This window comes from Pistacia vera, unplaced genomic scaffold (genome assembly GCF_008641045.1).
Source record: "Pistacia vera cultivar Batoury unplaced genomic scaffold, PisVer_v2 Contig214, whole genome shotgun sequence".
NCBI lineage: Eukaryota > Viridiplantae > Streptophyta > Magnoliopsida > Sapindales > Anacardiaceae > Pistacia > Pistacia vera.
In genome coordinates this window covers 1,236,384-1,260,233 of record NW_022196018.1, presented here as the reverse complement: position 1 = coordinate 1,260,233, position 23,850 = coordinate 1,236,384, and the positions used below count along the sequence as shown (strand labels likewise).

The 23,850-nt window shown below is 29.5% G+C and overlaps 1 long non-coding RNA gene across 1 annotated transcript; it reads left to right on the top strand.

Moving 5' to 3' along the window:
• The first annotated feature begins 1,575 nt into the window (after positions 1–1,575).
• LOC116129853 lies at positions 1,576–2,278 on the top strand. Its single transcript, XR_004127963.1, has 2 exons — positions 1,576–1,688; positions 2,100–2,278. It is a non-coding gene; the product is annotated as an uncharacterized LOC116129853 (long non-coding RNA).
• The last annotated feature ends 21,572 nt before the right edge of the window (positions 2,279–23,850 follow it).

Here is a 23,850-nt window from a genome sequence, read left to right as displayed (position 1 = left end):
CTTAGCCTTAAAAGATATCCATAATTACAGTATTACTTTGATAGCTTGGTTCTCTTTAATTTGAAAAAAAAAAAATGATATAAATCTAACCTTCTTAGCTATAAAATATTGCAAAGTTATACAATTATTTCATACAATAATTCTTGTTTGATATTTATAATGTTGTAGGGAAAAAAGTTAACGGTAAAAAACAAACCCTTTAGAAATCCAACAAGCATCAATAAGGAATTAGAGACAAAAAAAAAAATGAACAAATTTTAGTAGGAAATCGCAAAGCAATAGAACCTTACAAATCATATATGCTTTTATTCATTAATAACGAAAGAGAATCTAGTTTTGTTCTAAATTATTAAGGATATAATCGTAATTATATAGATATCTTAAAACAGATGGATTTTATGATATTTTTGAAACCCCTCATAACAGGTAAGTATATCTAAATGAATATAATATAATGTCTAAGACGTTACAAGTGGTAATGAATATAGTATTATTTATGACAGCTAATCAATCTCTATCAATTGGAATAGTAATTAAAATTTCATATTAAATTTCCCCAAATCCATGGTTTCCTGTGACAACTAATCAATCTCTGTCAATGGAAGAATCAAATTAATCCACTTAGTGTCATTACTCATCAGTGCTTTGATTTTGTAAAGCATAATGAAATTCAAGTCACGGCTGCTTTAATGGTATACAGGTGTAGTCAGACACCCGTTTTACGGGGTCAAGAGTTTATTAAACTTAATAATACAATTATAAATAATTATAATAATAATATATGAGTATAAGTTATACAAAAATATAAGTATTTATTTATAAAGCTCTTTATAATTAATATATTTATGATTATGTTTGACGATATAGAATAAATATATAATACTTTAATGAGGGTAAAATAAAATAAAAAATTTACTAATAAACAAGTTATTAAGCAAGTACAAATAACACACACTCCAAATTAAACTATAAAAATTTCTATTAATAAAAATTCAAAGATTTGTCTAGCTTTTATAGTAAAATATTATAACTTTTGTTTAATTTCACTTTTATGTTTCGAACCTAAAATATGCATCAAACTACATATTTTTCATATTATCTTTTTTTCCTAAGTTTAATATTTTGATATAACCCATATGTGGTAGTCTAGATGGTTAGAACAATTGGGGATAGTATAAATAGGTACACGGTCTCATGTTTAATTTCATTTGAGCATCCGTAATTTAAGTGAGCGGTCGTGACTGTGGGTTGTAAGTCTCTCTCTCTCTCTCTTCTCTCTCTCTTCTCTCTTCTCTCTCTATAAATATATATATATATATATATATATATATATATATATATATATATATATAACAATGATGTAATTTAATTTAATAAACAAATTTTAGAAATGATAAAATTATGAAAAGATATATAAACTTTTTTTCTGTCCTTTGTACAAATTTAAAAATATATATATATTTGAATTTTGATAATTTTTCAAAGTCAAGGAGGGTCAACTGACCCACCTTGACCCCTCTCCCTCTGCCCTGCTTATATATACCATCTCTTAGCTATTATAGATAAAAGTAGAAAAGCAAATATGGCAAGCAATATCAGTACTTCTCACTTATTTGTTTGTTTCTTTCTCTTCACTATTGCTCTCCTTTTTACTCCACTGGTAGCTCTTGTTGAGAGAAATCTAAACAGTTAGTACTTTCTCTTTCTATCTCTCTCTTTCTCTCTCTAAATATATATACACTTGTACTATTTTTTGTAATAATGATATCATATGGCGTTATGATATATATCTTAATTATTATTTGTTTTTAACAAAGGGTTTGTTTTAATTAGTAAAATAACAATTAGGATGCATATTAATGTAAATGACAATCTTATGTTCAAGTCAATTTTCATAAGACAATGACTATTACTGAAATTTTACAAATCATAAGAAATCAAACTATTAGGAGCTAGCTAATAATGAGAATATTCTAATGACAATGGTTTTGTTGATATTTTTTAAATTATGAGGAGTATGTCTATTAATAGCCGAAGTTTCAAGGCTTTATTACATTACCTTTTTTTGTTTTTTTTAATTTGTTTGCGTGCCTTTACAGGTAATTTAAATATGACGAAATCTTTTCGTCCTCGCTTCAATCCGTGCCTAAACCGTCCCGGTCATCCCGGTTCATCAGCAAAGAACAAATGTCGGTGACAATCGGGAATGACCACTTTAGAAGATAGCATATGATCCCTAGAGGCATGCAAATAACAGATCATATGCCTCAACAAAAAATGTTAATGTTATTTGCAGAGAGCTACTGTAATTTGTCATCCGTTAGATAAATCAATGATACTAAGAGTAATATTTTGTTAAAAGTAATCAATAGAAGGATGAGCATGCATTATATTATTTTGGGTAATATTATACACCATTGATAACAAGTGAATGGATATATGTTATGAATCTTGTATATTTATTTTTAGAACTCTTATTTCTTATAAGATTGATCAAAGAGTTAATAACAAATCTCTCATAGGTTTGATTAAATAATGAAATTTCCCTTGACATTCCAAAAATATTACATAAATTTCCATACAATTAAGTCATAAGTGTTAAACTAAATGGCAAAAGGGTAATAAGGTAAATATTTATTAACTCGAATAGTGTGTAAGATATAATGGCTCACTATTGGAATAAGGTAATATAATAAGGGAAACTAATCCCTTATTATATAATCATCACCCAGGACCCCAAGTGGTTAATGAGATGGTTATCTCAAGTTGCATTCATTTCCTAATGGAAGTGGATTGTAACTGCCCATAACTAAGTGACAGTTAATGGGTCACTTACATAACAGTTCTTAATAATAAGAGGATTTTTGTTATTTCAAAAACCTCGGTGAGATTTTTTATTTAATCAAACCGCAGGGGGGTTGATGTCATATTAATCCTTCATGAAATGTTTGTTCAGGCCTTGTGATTCTTGATTTAGGTGTATGACTCCTATGTTACACATATAAGGTTTTAAGTACTAGTTATGGAGTAAATTCCTAGCAAATTAAGAATTCAAGGAATAATAGTTATCATTGTGTTATCTAAATTCTTTAAAAAAAAAAAATTATGGTAGCTAATAATTGAGATGTCAATTAATCAATTGTCATAAATGTGCACATGATTTTTATTCATTAATAGTTGACCATTTATATCAATTGAATTACTTATTAGAATCGGTGTTAATTTACCTTTTTCTTTATTATATTAATTGTATGCGTTTGTTTGTGAGACTATATATTGAGGTCTTATTCTGTGTGAAAGGTACATAGGCCATGTTTGGTACTTGGAAGGGAATATGCATTAAGAATAGAAATCAATGGAATAGAAAAATTAGTAAGGAAAGGAAGGGGATTGCATTGTTTGCTTGTAGTAAAGAATCTTGAAGGAATGAAATATTATTTATTTTTTTGGATAAAAATACCCCCAATTAACTTTATTTAATAAATATAAATTTTATTCTTTACTTAATTAAAAATCTCAAAATTTTAAAAGTTTCAAAAGTTTCAAAATAGTTCAAAAGGATTTAGGATTAAATTTTTTTCAAAATTCTTAAGCTTGTCAATACTGGTCAAAGTTGTCGGCCGATGACTTCCCGCTACTTTTCCAGCATCACTGCCAGCACGTGGTGAATGAGTGGCCGACAATTTATCTATATAGGCAGATCCTAGTCGCCAAAAGTCAGCAAAGTGATGGCATGCGTGGTGGCCGTGACAAAATGCCACCGAACATGATGTAATTATGATGGCTTTTGGCCGTCAGGATTTGCCCAGATCAGTAGATTTGCGAGCTCTGGTCGTCCACCTACTAGCAGTGACATCGGAAACGTGAAGGAAATTCGTCGGCAATGACTTTTTCGGCAGTTAGTGGCTATTTCTATCAGTGGCACCAACAGTGGCAAAATAGCAAATATGTTTGATTATTTTAATAATTAATATTTTAACAAAATAATAAAAATTTAAATTAATTTTCTTATGCGTAAAATGGAAAAATAAAATTAGAGAGGGTTAAAATAGACATTTTCTTAGTCTAATACTGCTAATGGATGACATTCCACACATTTTTAAGGAATGACATTCCACACTTTTTTAACGAATAAGAGTCTCGTTATGAAATCTTCATAATCTTTAACATACAGTCACGACAAAAAACCACACAATAACAAACCACAACAATACACACAAATTCATCATGGTTCACCTGTTCAAGATTGGATAGACTACCAAGATTGAATAGGCTACATTCACGTTGAGCTCTAGAATCGGAAAAACTCACTGCACTAATCAATTAGAATCAAGAGTTTACAACAAAGATTCAAAGATCTCACACCCACAAACAACCAAATCTCTCATGTAACCCAACATAGAGAATTCTCCCTTAAATCTCTAAGATCTTGAGAGTAAAACCCCTCTCACTTGAACGACTAACTCTCTAATCACTCACTCACACCAGGTTACACAAATTGATTGTAAAAGAAAAAACCCAAATAGATTTGCTCTATCAAACACGAAGAACGCACCTGCAGATTTTACACTATTTGCTCCTTTATATACCATGGACCAAAAGTTGTTTTTCAGCCACTGGATCTGAAGTTAATCAATGACCATGATTCACTTCAGTAGCTCCCCAATACGATGTCGTACAACTTAAGACAAAACCGCACCGTTTCATGTCTTCAACTTAACAAGTCTTATTCCATGCTGAACTAATGAAACCAAACATGGGATGGGTGATAAGATTCCATTCCCATGTTGATTACTGTAAAGCAAACACAACCATAGAGAAATAAAAAGAAAGCCAATCCTTCATAACATGTTATCACCATATTTAACTTCGCAACATGCTATTAGCATTAGACTTTACCCAAGTAAGATAATCGTTTTATCTTATAATTTTTGGGTTTTTATTTTATATAGATAGCTAAGGTTTTGAAAGCCCTAGCGATTTTCGAAAAGTAATAAAATGCCCATTGATTAAGGGGGTTTTTATCTTATTAGTGTATGGTCGGTCAGATTCGACCGGCTATGCGCGGTTCTAGTGACCGCTAGTGGTGGTGGTCGGCAATTCTCTCGAGTTATTTCCTGAGACACTTTCAGAAAAAAGCTATTTTCCAATTAGTACTCAAGACTTTTTGGATAAATATGAGAGGCATACAATGGCGGTGATTTTCTTAGCGTTAGAATCCATATCATTTACGCTAAATGTTTATGGGAAATTTACACTTCACTTGTGAAAAAATCCAATGCAACATCAAGAGAAGCACGCAGGCAAATTGGGGTGCTTGATATAATCTTCTCCATATGGTCCAATTGACCGTAACATTCATTTACTTCATTCTAACAGTTTTGGGGATTAAGAACAATTTTAGCATATTTGTTTTTACACTGGTCTTTGTTATAATTCTTGTTGTGCTTGCTCATTCGTCGTAGCATACAAATGAGAGCTCATTTGTTAATTCTGTAAGTCACTTAATTATTTTCGAGTCAACTAGATATATGGTATGATAATGAATGTTAAAATTTGCATATAATTGGTTTATTCAGGCTGTTGATTCTGGTGAGCGTGAAGCTGGTGGGCATCAACTTTCAGACCATGCCTTCAAATTTTCCAATGATTTCCAAAGGATTGTTCCACCAAATATGATACATTCTTAAGTTCTACATCTATAGAGAATGATAAAAGAAGTACAATAATATATAAATAGGTTTAAGCTGAACCCAATTATCACTCAACCCGACCCGAATATGTCAGGACAGGATCAAGTTACCAATGATGTCGGGTTGACTTTGTGTGTGATTGTTCAAACCTAAAATTGAATTGGGTTGAGTTAGGCAGGTCAAACCCGACTCAAATCCGATTTTGTCCACCCTTTTGTTCTTGCAATTGATTGTCCCAAAAATTAGGTAAAATAATATTAAAAAATTATTTTATTTTTTCAAAATTAAAAAAATATAATTCTTAATACTGTTAATTATAAATATACGTTAAAAAAGAATCAAATATAATATTAAAGTCTCAAGTGTAATATAAATAATACCAAATTTTACTACAAATTTTAAATTTTAAGGTTTCCAGTATAATATAGTGAGTTTCAAATTTTTTTTTTTTTTTTAATTTCAAATATTCTTCATAGATTTCAGTTTGAGTTATAGGTTTCACTATTATCATTGTAAGTGTCAAATCCAATTTTCAAAGTATCAAATCCTATAAAGTTTAAAATTTATGTTACGAGCTTTATGTTGTTTTTCTATGTTTTAACTACTATGCATGGATGATAAATTGAAATTTAAGGCTTCAAGAGTAATATTTTAAGTGTTGACGTAAAAATCTGTATCGGGCTGCGACTGGCTGAATAGCAAAAGGCTCCCCGCCAAGGCCCGACTCTGGTTAACCCAATAGCAAAAGGCTTCACATCAAGGCCCAACTCTGGTTGGCCCAATATCAAGTGGCTCCATGCCATGAGTCCACAACTCAACTTAGATTGGGCTCATGCCAAAAGCCCAACTCTGGTCTACCCAAAAGCTTCAGGCTCAATGCAACAAACCAACTCCGATTAGGCCCATATCAAAACTCATCCTGTGAGAAGACCATCCAACAAGATGATCCATTTTGTAAGAAGGACCTTTCTATTGGCCGGCTTACTCTACTAGCTAGTCCATACCATGATTCAGCTTACTCCACTAGTTGATCACTCTTATCAAGGCCACCCTATGAATTGGGTCAACCTAAATTTTGGGCCACTCCATGAGTTGGGCCTTTTTACAGGATATGTTACCTCAGGCTTTAGCCCATCAGTTTACACTCCTCCCACAATAGGACTCTAAGTCCCATACATATCCTAGTTCATCCAAAACTTCTAGTCTTATATGAACTAGTATTTCTACTCCTACTTCTACATGGATTAGCACTATTAGTTTCCTATTTAATCAAACTTCTATTGTGAGAACACCTGATTTTACAATAACTCAAGCTTCCTTAGCTCACTATATAAACAAAAGCCAATCCTCTCATTATTCATTCAATCACAACTTCTTTCATTAGTTCACTAAGTTCTTGCTCCCAAGAACCACTGCATTTCCCCGTCGTAGAGCCTAGTTCCGACTAACTTTACTCCCAAAATCATTGTAAAGTCGTGCCCCAACCACTCTATGCCAATAAGTCGTGCCGTGGTACTAAATTCACTTTAATTGTGCTGACTTGAACGTCGAAATGCCTATGATCGACATCACACTAGTATCCCTCAAGCCTTTGCATTCACTCTTCTTTGTCCTTACATGTCTACAAGGTTGTCAGTGGCTCTTCCTCGCTTCCAGGTAGATTTTATCATCTACAATAAGTTTCAAATTAAATATTATTGGTTTCATATTTTGCGTTATAAATTTCACATATACTATTCTAAATTTCAAATATTATTTTTAGGTTTCAAATTCATATTAAAAGTTTCAAGTAGTAAGTATTATTAGTTTCAAACCTAACTTCTTTTGTATCAAGTCCCTTTAATATTAAGTTTAATGTTTGTAGTTTCAAGTTTTGAGTTGTAAGGTCTCATGTATGTTGCTCTTGGTTTTAAGTTTTATTTATATATTTCAAATTAGTGTGAAAAGTCTTAAGTGTGACATTAGTTTCAAATCTAATGTTTTGTTAAAAAATCCCTCCAAGTTTCAAGTTTAAGGTTAACAATTACAAGTTTCAGATCATTTTGACTTTCAAGTATATTGTTTTACATTTCAGGTTCTATTTATACGTTAAAGCTTTCAAGTCATATGTTATGTGTTTCATATATAAGTTTTTTAGTATTAAGTTTAGATAATTCCATGTTTTATGTGTTAAGTGTGTCAAGAAGCACATTAAAAATTTCATATAACTTATTCTTTTTTCAATAAAATTTTAATTGAAAAATATTAAATAATTTTTAATTTAAAATACGACTCTTCAAAGATAAGGAAAATAATTTTGTAAATAATAAACTGAATTATGTATTAATAATTTTGTAAAAGTTTCAAGTAAAGTTTCAAATTTTTAGTTTTACATCAAAGTATCAAACTATTTTCATTTCAAGTCTAATGTATAAAATTTCATGCTTTATATTAATAGTATCGTTTTTATTATTAGGATTTCCAATTACATTAAATCTTTCAAATAACTTGTTTTTAATTTAATATTTTTTTTTTATCAATTAAGTTTTATATTATATATTTAATTTACATTATCTTTAGTTTCAAGTATTGTTTTTGGATTTCAATTCTATGTTAAAGGTTTATAATGACATGTTCAGAATTTCAAGTCTCCTGTTATGGACACCAATTACATTTTATTTGAAATACAAGGTTATCAGTTTCATGTTTTATATTAAATATTTCATGTACATTGTTTTAAGTTTTAATACTATTCATGGTATCAATTTGAGATTCGAAGTTTCTATTTTCTAATGATGAATTGTTAATTTTAAATTTAATGTTTTTTTTTTATTTGTTATTTCAAATTCTACTTATTTTTAGTTTAACGTTATCATTTATTAAGGATTATAATTATGGTAGTATATGTATAATCATGACATAGCAGTTATGGCGTTAGTATAAATTAATAAGTTAAAGTCCATGTTATAATAAATATAAATTTATGTGGATAATTTATATAAACATAAGTAGAGGCTGTTTCGTGAGAGATCTACAGAAAGGAAATTCCCCTGGACCCTATAATCATTTAAGAAACTACTCGCTACTCTTTGGTGGCGCCGGCGGGTTTCTGAGATATGGTGGCTAATTGCCACGTTTTTTTCTGATCAACATTAGAAGTGACGGAGAAGTATATCGGAAGTAGGCAGTTAACTTGGAGTACGGAGCAAGTAAATCATTGGTAGCTGGGTGTCTTGCCATTTGCCCACTTAAGTCAGCATATTTGGGCCTCCTTCCCATCAGGCAGCCTTCTAGGATTTGGGCCATAGCTTGCCCGAACCTACAATTCGGCCTATTTTAAAACGTAATTCATGCTGGACCCTTGTTAGGCCCGACTAGCAAAAACTTACTTATTAGACTTCATCAACTTGGGTTAGGCTGAAAATTATCCCTCAAAATATATATAAATATAAATATTGTTACACTTACAAATAAATCTTATAAAAATTTTCATACAAAGTAATGTAGTAAATAGTAAATAATGAATAGAAGAGTGAATGTAAAGAATTTGACTTTTTATTTCACTCTTTTATTCATTTTTTGTCACCTCATTTTGTATGGAAATCTTTATAAGTATAGTATTATTGTATAAATATATAATAAAAGAAGATAATCACCTTACATTTTTAGATAAAATAAGTTTGAATTTGTGTAAAATTGTTAATGTAAAGTTTTACCCCTTTTTTTTTTTTTTTTTTTTTTAAAGCGTTAAGCAGTGAAATGCTAGATCATAAATTTTATTTTACTATGTAAAGGAATCCAATAAAATTGTTTCGTAATTTATTCTTACATAATGTTATTCAATTGTTCGATTGATTGGTGCCTTATAGTTATATGTTGGTAAGGGGTGGCTAATTTATTTTAATCCATTGGTTTTAAACAAAACGTAAAAAATTCAACACATTTTCAATCATTGGATTATTATAGATAAACAACACTAAATTCCAAAATTTAAGTATTCTATTCTACTCTATTTATGAACACAATAACAAGAATAACATATTCTCAATCCTTAAATAATGTAAAATGTTTTTATGGTATCCCATTATTTAGTCATATTTTCCCAATCAATAAAATAATAGCTACATAATACAACTTGAAATACTTAATAACATATTTAGTGCTCAATTCACTAGTAGTAGAACAACCTATACTAGTCTAGGAATGCACTTAAAACAGTTCAAATTATATTTATAGATGTGCACCTTTTTTTTTTTTTTTTTTTTTTTTAAGAGGATGACGAATTGGAAGATAGAATCAAACAGTTTTTGATGATTTTGTTGACTTAAATCATTTTTTTGAGAATCATCAAAACAAATGGTTGTTTTTCACTAATATATGAGATTCTAAAAATCATCACTAGATAATAGTAAAAGAGCGAAATGAGGATTAACATAATTTCTTAAGTTCGGGTTCTTTTAATGGTAAAAACAAAAAGATGGTCTAATATGCTCTCCTAAGAAGAGAATCTAACATGATCTCTCAAGTTTGAGTCCTTACAATGATAAAAAGCAAGAGGATCTAGCATAGTCTCTGAGTTTGAGCTCCCAAACTATTAATAGGGATAGCACTGGAGCTCTTACCTAATTAATGATTTCAAGGTCGAAGGATTAATTAAGGTGGAAGCAAGCTGGTCTGGACATCTTATTGGCCAATAGTTTTAGAGTTTCAAAAGATTAGTTGAGGTGTGTGCAAACTGGTTTGAACATCAGAGGGGTGGGAGAACGAGGATTTCAAACGCTATGATACTCCTACCCACAGACTAGGAAAGAAAAGTTGAGGTGGGCGGTGGTTAAACCAAATGGAACAGCGGCTACTCAACATTTGAGCTTTTGTCACATGATGTGGATGAACTGTTCAAAATTGTTTTAGGTAATGTTGAAATTTTCATAAAGTTTAATAAATAATCAGTATTAATCGGTTTTTTTTTTTTTTTTTTAACCTGTGATGATCGTAAGCAAGTCATTGTGTTACGCCAGTTCTCTTCCCCCTGACTTGTGGTTTCTTTTCGGTTTAGGATTTGATACAAAGAGGAAGCTGTGAGGATATTTAGATAGAATGGTTAGATTCGGTTTGAAGGGTTTGGATCCCAACAACAATCACATGATGGAAAAAAGTACTCCCTGCCTAAGCTTACCGTTTCTTGACGTTCATATATTTCCAATAAGAATTGTTTGCTGGAACAAATGTTTGGATGAAACAAAGCAAGCTAAGGAAATTTTTTTAGCTTACTAGCACTAATACTATAATGGATGACTTCGTGGAAAGTTCTTGCTTTGGACCATTTTAGATGTCTGTTCATTAAACAAAAGACAAATTCAAATTTTCATTTTTTTCAGAAATTTACAAGAAATCTTTATAAAATTCATAAAATAATTTTCAATAATACAGCTTTTCTTGTAAAATAAAGAAATTATTCTATTTATATAATATTATAAAATTCAACCTTTTGGAGGTATTATTGTAAGCAATAAGATATCCCCTTGCAAAATTCATTTCTTCATATATATATAATTTGTTGGCCATACATGTAACTTTCAACCACAGTTTACAAAGTTGCCTAACAAGACTCCCATTTACTTGACATTAATCAATTATTTAATTCACTCATTTCTTTCCTACACGTATTAATTTCCAATAATGTATTGCATTGCTAATTTCATACTTTTATTTATTTATAAAATGACAAAAATATTGTATTGCATTAATTCAAACATTTCCATTTCCATTGAATAGTTGATTTTTGCATATGAGACGTGGGTCAGCTTGAAATCAAATAGCTTTCAATTAGATTCAATACTTAACGGCTTCTAATTTTCTTAATTTGGTTTGTTATAAGATAGCTGGAAGTAGATATATATAATCATCATATATTTATGGGCCGTTTGGATCGGGGGTATATAAGATAACAGAAGTAATCTTTATTTTGCAAGATTCATGTATTTGGTTTGCAAGTAATAAAATATTACGATAATCTTTTATTGCAAATAGTATTTACTGTTGGTAAAATGGGAAGTAATCATATTACCTTACTAGGGGGTGTTATTAAAATATTACCGAGGTAATGTGATTTTTCTATCCATTTTATCCTTAATTAAAAACTATTTCGAACATAATTGCCTTCAAATGTCTACAAAATAACAATTACCTAGCCCCCTTATATTTGAGAAATTAGCTAAAACACCCCAACCACAAAAAAGTTTAAAAGTTAACAAAATACGTCCAGCCACAAAAAAAACCACCGTTGTCCACCAGCGTTAGTCATCGTAATGGTACACGACCAGTGGGATCTGGCTAGTCGTGCATCGATAAGGCTGTTTCCAACCATGGATCTGTAAATCTGGCGTTTCTATGACCATTTCAAGACCAAAGATTTGGCCGTGAAAAGGTTAGATCTTTGGCTATGAAATGGCACAGCAAAGATCTGGCCTTTTCACGCCCACATCTTTGGCCGTGAAATGGCCATAGACCTGGCCGTTTTCCAGCTATGAATTTGTGATCTATAACCATTTCCGGCTTTGTCGGCGCACGACCAACCATATATAGCCAGTCGTACATCATTCCATCAACTGTCGACGATGACCGATGGTGGTGGCTGGCTACCGGCAGTAGCTTGGGATGAGTGGGGGTGATTTTGCTACAAATTAAAGTTTTATATGGTTGGGGTGTTTTAGCAAAATTTCAAATATTGAGGGTTAAAACACGATTTTAAAAATAATAATAATAAATACTATTATATTAATATTTAAAAAGGAGGGTAATTTAATAATCTATATAACATATTCACCCATTTATCTTCCCAACCAAACATATTATTCACCAATTTATTTGAACCAACCAAATAAATTTTCTAAACATTCCCAGTAATCTTCAAGGTAATATTTCTTTCCGTTAATATAATATATCCTTATAATAAAACATTATATGATCCAAATGCACCCTATATAATAAAATTTTACTTAGAAAAGTAAAATTAGATGATCAAATTCATTTCCCTTAACAAATTTGTTTTCATCCATTCCGCAAATTAGATAAAATTAAATTTATTCATTTTCACAGATTAATTGAATTTAAACTGTTCTCGCTACTCGATATTACCTTTTTTTTTTGGTCGAATAAAAATAATAATTTGAAGAAATTTTATATGCGTAGAGACATACGTTTTAGAGGCAGAGACCAAAAGATTTTTAATTAAATTAAATAGGAAATGTTACTTCTTTATTTAAACCATTATCAACATTACGTAATCTTTGATTTTGTCTATGTCATATACAATCAGACAGTGATATATTATTTTAGTTTTTAGATCACCTGTCACTTTATAAATTGATGTTCTTACCCAAATTATTTGCTTAAATCCTGTCACTATACTCTTCCCTCTTGTCATGTCTTTTATTTTTTTTTTTTTTATTATTCTTGTTCATAATTGACAAAGCATGAGGCGATATACAATATGTTTATTTTAATGAAATATGTGATAATTTCTAAGATAAAATCATTATATAAAATTTTAATTGAATAAAAATAGGTCAAACAACTTACGCATACCCAAGGTTTGCTGTAATAACAATTGGTACCCAAAAGGTTTTGAAACAACAAACAGGTACCTTCTGTCATGTGCTGTTAGTGATTTCTGCTTGTTAACAGTGAAAAGACTAAAATGCCCTTCAAAGTTTAGTCTGGCATACAGGTCGTAGGGCATTTTAGTCTTTTCACTATGAACAAACAGAAATCACTAACAGCACATGACGGAAGGTACATGTTTGTCGTTTCAAAACATTTTGGGTACCAACTTGTCGTTTTGGTAAACCTTGGGTATGCGTAAGTCGTTCGGCCAATAAAAATATCATTAAAGGCTTAGAATTATAAGTCCTTAATTTATAATTAACTGATCCCTGGAACCTTATCTTCATTTGTAGCCTTGATTTATGAAATGAACCAAATTTAAATTTGTCTTCTAAAGCTTCACTTTTATAAACTTGTTGATTATTGCAAAAACAAGAATCTTTAATTGGGTTTCTCATGCTTTTTATTTATTTATTTTTTTAATTTTTGGACATTACATTTAGGGTTTAAGAATTTAGAAAACTCTGGAAAAAATCTTTTTTACTTGAATTAAATTTTTTAATTTCAAACGATAAATTTAACCGTCAAAGGTCATTTTTGTCATTTCACAACACATATAACCTAAGAAAACTTAAATCCTAATCCCTGACAACTTGTAAGTATTTAATTAAAAATATTTTTGAAATCGTATATGCTATTTGCAATTGGTTTCTAGAAATATGTACTGAGTATGGATAAATTAGGCATATTGGGTCAAAAAAGACTCCTGTAACCTGTTACATGAAACTGATTTTTGTAATATTTGACCTTTTCTATATGAGATATTGTTGGTATCATTTTGACCAATCTGTAATTTGATAGCAGAACTCACCATAATTAACTAAAATCAATTGACACACTAAATTGAATTTTAAACTGTGAAATTGATTTTATAAACATAAATTTTGGGTTTGGTTTAGGCCTTAAATATTTAAGATTCGATGAGAACACTAAACAATTCAAAGGATTTGCTTAATTTGTCAAAAGTCAGTGGAGGCTTTATTCATAATTCACTTGAAACTTCATTCATTTAAAACTTATTTATCATGCGCAAGACAAAACTAGTAATACAATTTTGCCATGATTTATTCAATTGCACAAGTCTTTGAAAACTTGTGGAATGTACTTAGCACTAATAATAGTTATGATGAAAAAATTAAACTAATAATATCGAATACTTATGCTGCTTTTTTTGACTGAAACAGTATTTTCTGATTATTCATGTGGTGGTCGTTTTCAATAGGCTAGCTATGATGGGCTGCATTTTAATTGTTATTTTGCAAATCATGCCTAATAATAGTTAACCCTATTCTTTCTTTCTTTAACATGTTGCTTTCACTTCCATCATCCTCTACTTATTACAACCACTATTCATAAATAAATTATTTTTTTTAATTTCTTCTAATTTTTTTTCTTCAAATATTTGTAACAAAGATTTTGGAGGTGTAATGTTACTCAATAATTACTAGAGATGGGCGCGGGCTGGGTCGGGGCCGAGCCCGTCCCCGTTACCCTCTCTGAGGACCATCCCCGACCCGTCCCCGTGGGTGGGGATTTTTCTCATGACCATCCCTGGCTCGCGGGGACAAGATCATGACCATCCCCGTCTCGGCCCGGCCCGATAACCGGGGCTTCGCAGGGGATTTATCCCCCGAGGGAAGATTTTTGTCCCGTGTAAATCAAAACTTTTCGTAAAATTAATTATTTTAATTGTGAAAAACTAGCACGTTGATAAGTATTATATTTAACAATTTGATTGTTTAATTTCAGTAGGTAATTAACTTAATTCATTAAAAATGTATAATTTAAGGTAAGAAAATAAAAGGTCTAACAATTTCTTATAAAATTTAAATTAAGATTTAAAAAGCAAATTGATATGAATAATTGAATATGGTGAATAACAATTTCTTGGTAAAAATTGGAACATACTCATGGATTTCAAAACAATAAAATATAATCATTATTCAAGCGACATTGCTGCAATTATGCGTCTATGTCATTCACAGTTCAAAAAGCTTGTAAACCATATATTTCTAATTTTTAACTTGTTAAAGTTAAATACCATCTAATTTCTGAATAGCTGGAATGATAATCTACTTTCATTAAGTGATTTATTAGATAATCGAAAACTGAGGATCTTAAATACTATTTGAAATTCAAAAGAACTGCAGGGAGGGGCTATTGAACGACTGGAAAAAGCCAGGGCCTATTTACGGAAAGTTAAAATGTTGGATTGCTGCCGCTGGAGTACTCAGACAACTCCAACAAGAAATCAAAAATTAATACAATAATTATATTTAATCTTAACATAATTTATTAGGTAAATTGCTTAGTTATTCAATTGTATGGAGACTTAGGTTTCGTTAGCCATGTTAATTAATTAATTTTTCATGAAATTAACATAACTAAATTCAATCTTAACATAATTTACTAGGTAAATTGGTGAATTAATTCATAAAACACTATCTCTACTACAACTAATAAAATTAGTCCATCTGTGAAATGGACAAATCCCATTATTTGATTAAGTTTAACATCATATTTAATCGATCAATTAATTAATTACAAGGATAATTGAATTTGTGTAATTTGTAAGTCATTAAGCAATTGTATATATTCTTATATTGTTTTGTAAATTGTAATAATCTAATTAAATTTATTTTTGGGTCATGTCCCATGTATTATTATTTTGTGAAATTCACAAAGTAATAATACATATATTTAATTATTAAACTCCCTTATTTAAATTATTTTTCTATAAATTTAATACAAACGTTAGAAAATATTATAAAAGTATATATCATAAATTTAGATACATTACTTAAAATCATGATTTAAACTTTAACTTTATATACAATTTTGTAAAGGAAAAAAAAAAAAAAAATTCTCAAAAAAGCGGGGCGGTCGGGGCTCCACGGGGATGGAGCGGGCCGGGGATTGCACTATCCCCTTCCCTGGATGCGGGAACATAACTAAGGACCATCCCGGGTCCTATCCCCCTTCTTTTTTTGGGATTCCCCGACCCATTAGGGTCGGGTCGGGATGGATCTCCGCGAGGCTAGGGCAAACGCCCATCTCTAATAATTACGCGTTTATTATATATAATACTCTTTTATTGTGGTTATCTATTCTTTGTTTTTTATATAATTGTCGTGATTTTCAAAATTTATGATTATGTGTTTAGTAAATTAGATTTTGAAATTGTTGTTTTAAGTATAATGATCAAAAAAATAATTTATTTCTTAAAATATTAATATAATTCAAAATTTTTTTATAACTATTTAAAAATATGTTAAAATAATTTACATTAAATATATTTAAATTATTTAATAATTCAAAAAAGAATAATTTGGCCGACAATGGTTAAACTGTCAGCCAACACCAGTCAAACCATCGTTGACCGATGGTCAACGGCAACACATTGCAGCCATAACTGGTCCTATTGGGACCACAAATTCTCGATCTACATTAATTCGGTGATTTCATCGAATTTTTTATGCTAATTTAGGCTGCAGAAAACGCCAAATTCTGTGACCGAATCTTTCACCACCTCTTCCGGCCAAAATAAGCATCGAAATCTGGTGGAATCATCGAATTCCTATAAATTGAAGGACAATAACTATTACTACTTCATGTGCAAAACAGAATAATTAAAAGAAAATTATAAGAACACACATCAAAAACATTATAATTTAAGTACCCATAAGCAGAAATATTATTTAGTACGTTAAAGATTGACAATGATTATTTAGTCACAACTAGTTATATTAACGACTATCAATGATTTATTACAGAAATATTCAAGTTATAAAATGCTAACTCTACATTTGACTACACTAAAAAAAAAAAAAAATTCAATTGAAAAGTATCTGAAAGAATTTTTAAGTCAGGAAATAAACTTTAAAGTTAAAAGATTTTTATATTAAGTGTTATGTTAATTATAGAATTGATTTCAATAAATCTTATCTTATAGTAATTTACATCAATTAAAATGTAAGAAATGAGAGAAACACTTTTACTGTTTATAAAAGCAACAACTGTGTATATGAATTTGATCAACATGACATAACTTATATGATATCCCAAAATTTTATTAATTTAAAACGGATATATCATTTCACTTTCCTCAAAACATAAATTATTTAGATATATAGGTTACATGTGAATCAAACTGAAGAAACACCCTATATTCAATATGTATAAAACTCAATAATAATAATAAACTTTTATACTAGCCATTTAAAGAATAAAATAAAAAATCATTGACTTTCCTTTAATTTTTCTTAAAACTCTTTAGTTTGTTAGAAGAGAAAATACCTTTAGACAAACATATATATATATAAAGTTGAATACCCATGCAGGTTGTTCGTCATGTGGCACATTTTGGAACTCATATAATTATTTTATTTTCACACATAGGATTTGTGGTTACTATGTAGTTGAATTTTTATTGGTGATATTGTAGAGAGATATTAATTGATGAATTGGTATTCCAAATCCAAAGGTAAAAGCATATCTATTTGAGTGACACGTATGACACTTTTTTTTTTTTTTTAAAACTCTAAAATTGTTTTATTTTGGAGCTTTAGATGTGTGGTTTAATGAGATATTTTTAGCTCTAAGATTCATGAATACTCATGCTAGTTGTTCGCCATGAATACCCATGCTGGTTATTCGCCATGTGACACATTTTAGAAGCTTTAGAATTGCTCTATTTTGACACATTAGATTGACAAGCCCATTAAATTGCTCTATCTTGACACATTTGATTGGTATTTATTATGCCATTTATAATTATTAATTAATTAATAAAATAGGAACAATTCTAACTATATAGGTGCATTTCATTGGCTTTCTAAATATCTAACCATAATGATACCTTATATTTCTGATTGTCATGTTGTTGAATTTTATTGGTGATTATTCATTGCTGCATTGGTATTCCAAAGTCTAAATAAATAGACACAAAGATTTGATTACATAGGTGCATTGCATTGGTAGTAAAAACATACCTGTTTATTAATAATTATATAGGTGCATTGTATTGACATTGCAGACCTTTCTTCGTATTCAATTCGTATTTAATTGTGTTGGCATTCAAAAGGTCTAAATAAGGGGTTATAAAAGGGGCGTATGTTCAGTTGTATATTATCACAATATGTTAATTGGTGTCAACAATATGTCACGTCTTTTGTTAATTATTTATAGGTCATGTTAGTTTGTGTCAATAACACGTCTGTTCTTCATAATTTTATTAATCGATGATTTTTTATTTATTTATGTTTTTGTTGTTGTTTACAGGTCAAAGATTCATAAATTGGCATGAAATAAAGGCAAGATGTCCGATTGACATTGTCAAATGAGTTGTTATTTTGATTTGTTCTTCTAAATTGTAAGCATATCTTCTAACTATTTTAATACGAAATTGTAAGTATATCTCCTAACTATTTTAACTGTTATTATTTGATTAAATGATTGTTTTTGTTCGGTCAATCTATTTGAATGATTAATTGTGTTAGTCCTGCCGAATGATAAGTGTATTCCTTAACAATTTTAATATGAAGATTAATTAACATTTGTTGATTTCGTTTTCAGATAACAGTTGTTATACAAATGAATAATTGTTCCTTAACAAATCTTAACATGAAGATCGATTAAATTTTTTTATGTTTGTTTTCAAGGAAATATTCATGTACTTTACTAAGATCAAATCGAGGATGATCCTATTGTCAGCCGAACTGTGAGTATGTGTCATATCTATATTAGTAAAAACAGTTCAATTGTGTTTAATATGTTTTCTGTAAAAACATTCGTGTATTTTAATTTGTTATATGAATGATTTATTGTTTATGTCTTGTTGATGTGCGAGTATATATGTTAAATGAATTAATTTTGGCTGATTCCGTTTTCCAATTAATAAGTGTTATTTTAAATATTTCTTATCAGTCATAATATGATAATCCCTTAAATTTGGGTTAAGTAAACCATTTATTTTATCATCACACTCATTTCGGTTTCCACTGAACAATCAATAGTAAATTGACCATAACTTGCTCAATAAAAATCCAATTGATGTGAGGAGTGAATCTTTAGAAACTAGATAGACAGAGCTTTAATTTGATATACGCTTAATTTGGATAACTGTAGCCTCCATTTCTGAACCATTCCTTTCATCATTATACACATTTCGGCTTCTACTGAACAGTTAATAGTAAATTGACCATAACTTGCTCAATAAAACTTCAATTGATGAGATGTTTGAATCTTTAGAACCTAGACAGGCAGAGCTTTAATTTGACATTTTATACGCTTAATTTGGATAACTATAACTCTACTACTGAACCATTTATTTTATCATCATACACATTTCGATTTCTCCTGTTTCTCGATTTTTACTAAACAGTCAGTAGTAAATTAGCCATAACTTGCTCAATAAAAATCTAATTGATAAGTGGTTTGAATCTTTAAAAACTAGACATATAGGGTTTTAATTTGATATATTATACACTTAATTTTTATAACTTGAGCCAAACTTCAGAACCATTTTTGTTATCATCACACACATTTCGGTTTTTTACTGAATAATCAGTAGTCAATTGACCATAACTTGCTCAATAAAACTCCAATTGATAAGAAGTTTAAATCCTTAGAAACTACACATACAGGGATTTAATTGGTATATTACACAATTAATTTGGATAAATTTAGCTCCACTTCCGAACCATTACTTTTATCATTACACATATTTTGGTTTCCCCTGTTTCTCGATTTCTACTAAATAGTTAGTAGTAAAATAACCATAACTTGCTCAATAAAACTACAATTGATTAGAGGTTTAAATATTTAGAAACTAGACATACAGGGCTTTAATTTGGTATATTACACACTTAATTTGGATAATTGTAGTTCACTTCTGAACCATTCCTTTTATCATCGCACATTTCGGTTTCCACTGAACAGTTAGTAGTAAGTTGACCATAACTTGCTCAATAAAACTCCAATTGATGAGAGGTTCAAATATTTAGAAACTAGACAGATAGGGATTTAATTTGATATATTATACACTTAATTTGGATAAATTTAGCCCCACTTCTGAACCATTCCTTTTATCATCACACACATTTCGATTTCCCTTGTTTCTTGATTTCCACTGAACAATTAGTAGTAAATTGGCCATAACTTACTCAATAAAAATCTAATTGACCAGCGGTTTAAATCTTTGGAAACTAGAAAGATAAAAATTTAATTTGATATATTATACGATGAATTTAGATAACTATAGACTTGTGGCCGAACAATTCATTTTATCATCACACACATAAAATCAATTGAATTTTAGTGATGACAAATGAAAACAAATACTGATATGTAGTTTTAATTGTATTTGTTCGATCACTTTTTGTTGATATTTTTTTATGTTACATACATATATCAAAAACAGGTTGTACCTGAATATAACAAATTTTATTTGTATCATAAATATCATCTGATATTTGTTGCTGAACCATGCAGCTTTAGTAAATCATTTATAATATGTCGAACAATTATTATTATTATTATCCTTAAAGGAAAACAAATATTGATATGTAGTTTTAATTATAATTGTTCTATCTCTTTTTGATGATATCTTTTATGTTACATACATATAGCATGAAAAGAGTTTGTTGCTGAACATAACCATTTTTATTTATTTAACAAATATCAACTGATGTTTGATGTTAAACCATGTGGTTTTAGTAAACTATTCATTTTATCATTATACACATTTAGGTTTCCACTGAATAATTAATAGTAAATTAATCATAACCTACTCAATAAAACTCCAATTAATGAGAGGTTTGAATTTTTAGAAACTAGACAGATAGGGCTTTAATTTGTTACATTATACGCTTAATTTGGATAACTATAACCCCACTGTCAAACAATCTTTTTTATCATTATACACATTTTGGTTTCCACAGAATAGTCAGTAGTAAATTGACCACAACTTTCTCAATAAAAATCCAATTGATGAGAGGTTTCAATATTTAAATTAGACAGATATGAATTTAATTTGATATATTATAAGCTTAATTTGGATAACTTTAGCTCCACTTTTGAATCATTCTTTTTATCATCACACACATTTCAGTTTCCACTGAACAATCAATAGTAAATTGATCATAACTTGCTCAATAAAAATTCAATTGATGAGAGGTTTGAACCTTTAGAAACTGGACAGACAAAGATTTAATTTGATATATTATACACTTAATTTGTATAACTATAGCCCCACTGTGGAACCATTCTTTTTATCATCACACACATTTCAGTTTCCTCTGTTTCTCGATTTTCACTGAACTGTCAGTAGTAAATTAGTCATAACTTGTTCAATAAAAATCCAATTGATGAGCGGTTTGAATTTTTGAAAATTAGAAAGATAGGGCTTTAATTTGATATATTATATGATGAATTAGGATAACTATAGACCTACTTCCGAACCATTCATTTTATCACACACACATAAAATAAATTCAAATTTAGTGATGACAAAGGAAAACAAATATTGATATATAGTTTTAATTGTATTTGTTATATATCTTTTTGTTGATTTTTGGATTGATTTTGTTGTTTGATTTGTGGGTTTTACAATTATCGTCTTTCTTTAGGATGCTATCATCAAATGTTTTTTTTGCTATAGGTGGTGGTCAATTCTAATTGCAGCAAATGAATTTGTGTCACATGACTTTTATCTTCATGGCTTCTTCAATGCTTCAATTAAGTTGCCTTCAAATTATACTGTTGGAGTTGTTGTTGCTTTCTATGTGAGTTCTTTTCTTTATATTCTTAATTTTTTAAATTTCTAAAATAATAATAATTCATTTTTTCTTCTCAACAATCAAAATCAATTTTTTCCTTTGGCTCTGTAAGTCTCTTGCTTAAAAGTTCACAGTTTTTAATAAGGTTTCTCTTTCTTTGATTAATTTATAGACTTATCAATAATACCCAATGAGTTATCCTACAAACTTTTTTGCTTTTTTTGACAAAGTTTTAAACTTTGGTAGCAAATGACAAATGGTAACATATTTGAGAAGAATCATGATGATATAAACGTTGAGTTCAATTTGTGGATATTTTATTTATTGATTTTTTAATTATCAATTCAATATTAAATGAACTTCAATATAGAAAATATATATTTAAAACACAAAAAAACCAATAATAATGTAAAAAAAAAAAAATATAATAAACATACTTACGCAACGCAACTTGAAAATGAATATAAGTTACAAAAATTGCGGAAGGTCAACATAAATTTTGAGTTTAAATAGTTGATTTTGATAATATTTAAGTGATATTAAATATCCTATACGATTCACTATAAAATACTAACATCGAATATAAAAAACATGTCTACAAAAATAATATCAATTGTACAAGGTGATGATCCTGAAAATATAATTAGACCATATAATATTTATGTGATTTTCTCAAGTTAGATGAATGATTTAATAACATCTACCTATAATTGATATTAATAATTATACAGGTACAATAATTAATTTTATCTTAACACAATTTTGTATATATATACAAAAAATTTATATTTACTTTAAAATTTATATAATTTAACATTTATTATGTCTTAATCTAATTAGTTTATTTTGTTAGAATAAAATTATTTACAATATATTTCAAAAACATTGAATAAACATACCAGCGCAACGCGCAGACCCCATGTCTAGTTCATCATAAAACTCCAACTAATATTAATGACTTTCCTATAATAGGGATTATTTCTATTATTTAAAATTTATCCGTAATTACTTTATACATACAAAGTTGTCATCCCAATTTTAAAAATCTTAACCTATGATAGAGTTTGATTTTACATAATCACTTTAATTATATAATTGAAAAATAATAATTGTATTTTAGTGATTTTAAATGTATGTAATAAAGGCACATTTTAATATTTCCTTAAATTATATTGTAGCATATGTTAGCGACATTCTAAAATATCCAATAAATCATGTGATGACCATGTTTTTAAAACCCGATTTGACCGGTTCGACCAAGAATTCGAGGGTACTCTAAACTTGGTTTTAGCCATTGGCCCAGATTGACCAGAAGTTGAACCGGTGGAATAGTGTCTAACCGTCAGGTCACTGTACCGATGGCTAAACCGGGTTATCAAAATTTGTGAAATTAAAATCCCTATTCCAATTCCAATTCTTCAATCTTCATTTTTCGCTCCTTCCGTTGTTCGATCGACCTACTTAGGCCGCTTCGCTCCATGACTTTTGTTGTCCACCCGTTCATTACCAACCACACTTCATTTGGCCTACACTCGTCCGCCGCTGGCCGCACTTCACTTGGCCTCCACTTGTCTGCCACCGATTACACTTCACTTGCCCGTTCAACCTTCATCTCCTCTTCGCAACGACTCCCCTGGTTTGTGGTGGATTTTGTTATGGTGGATGACGATGTTTTGTGGTGGATTAGGGCTTTTGTGGTGGCTTGGTGGTGGTTTGTCCGATGTTGGGTTGATCTG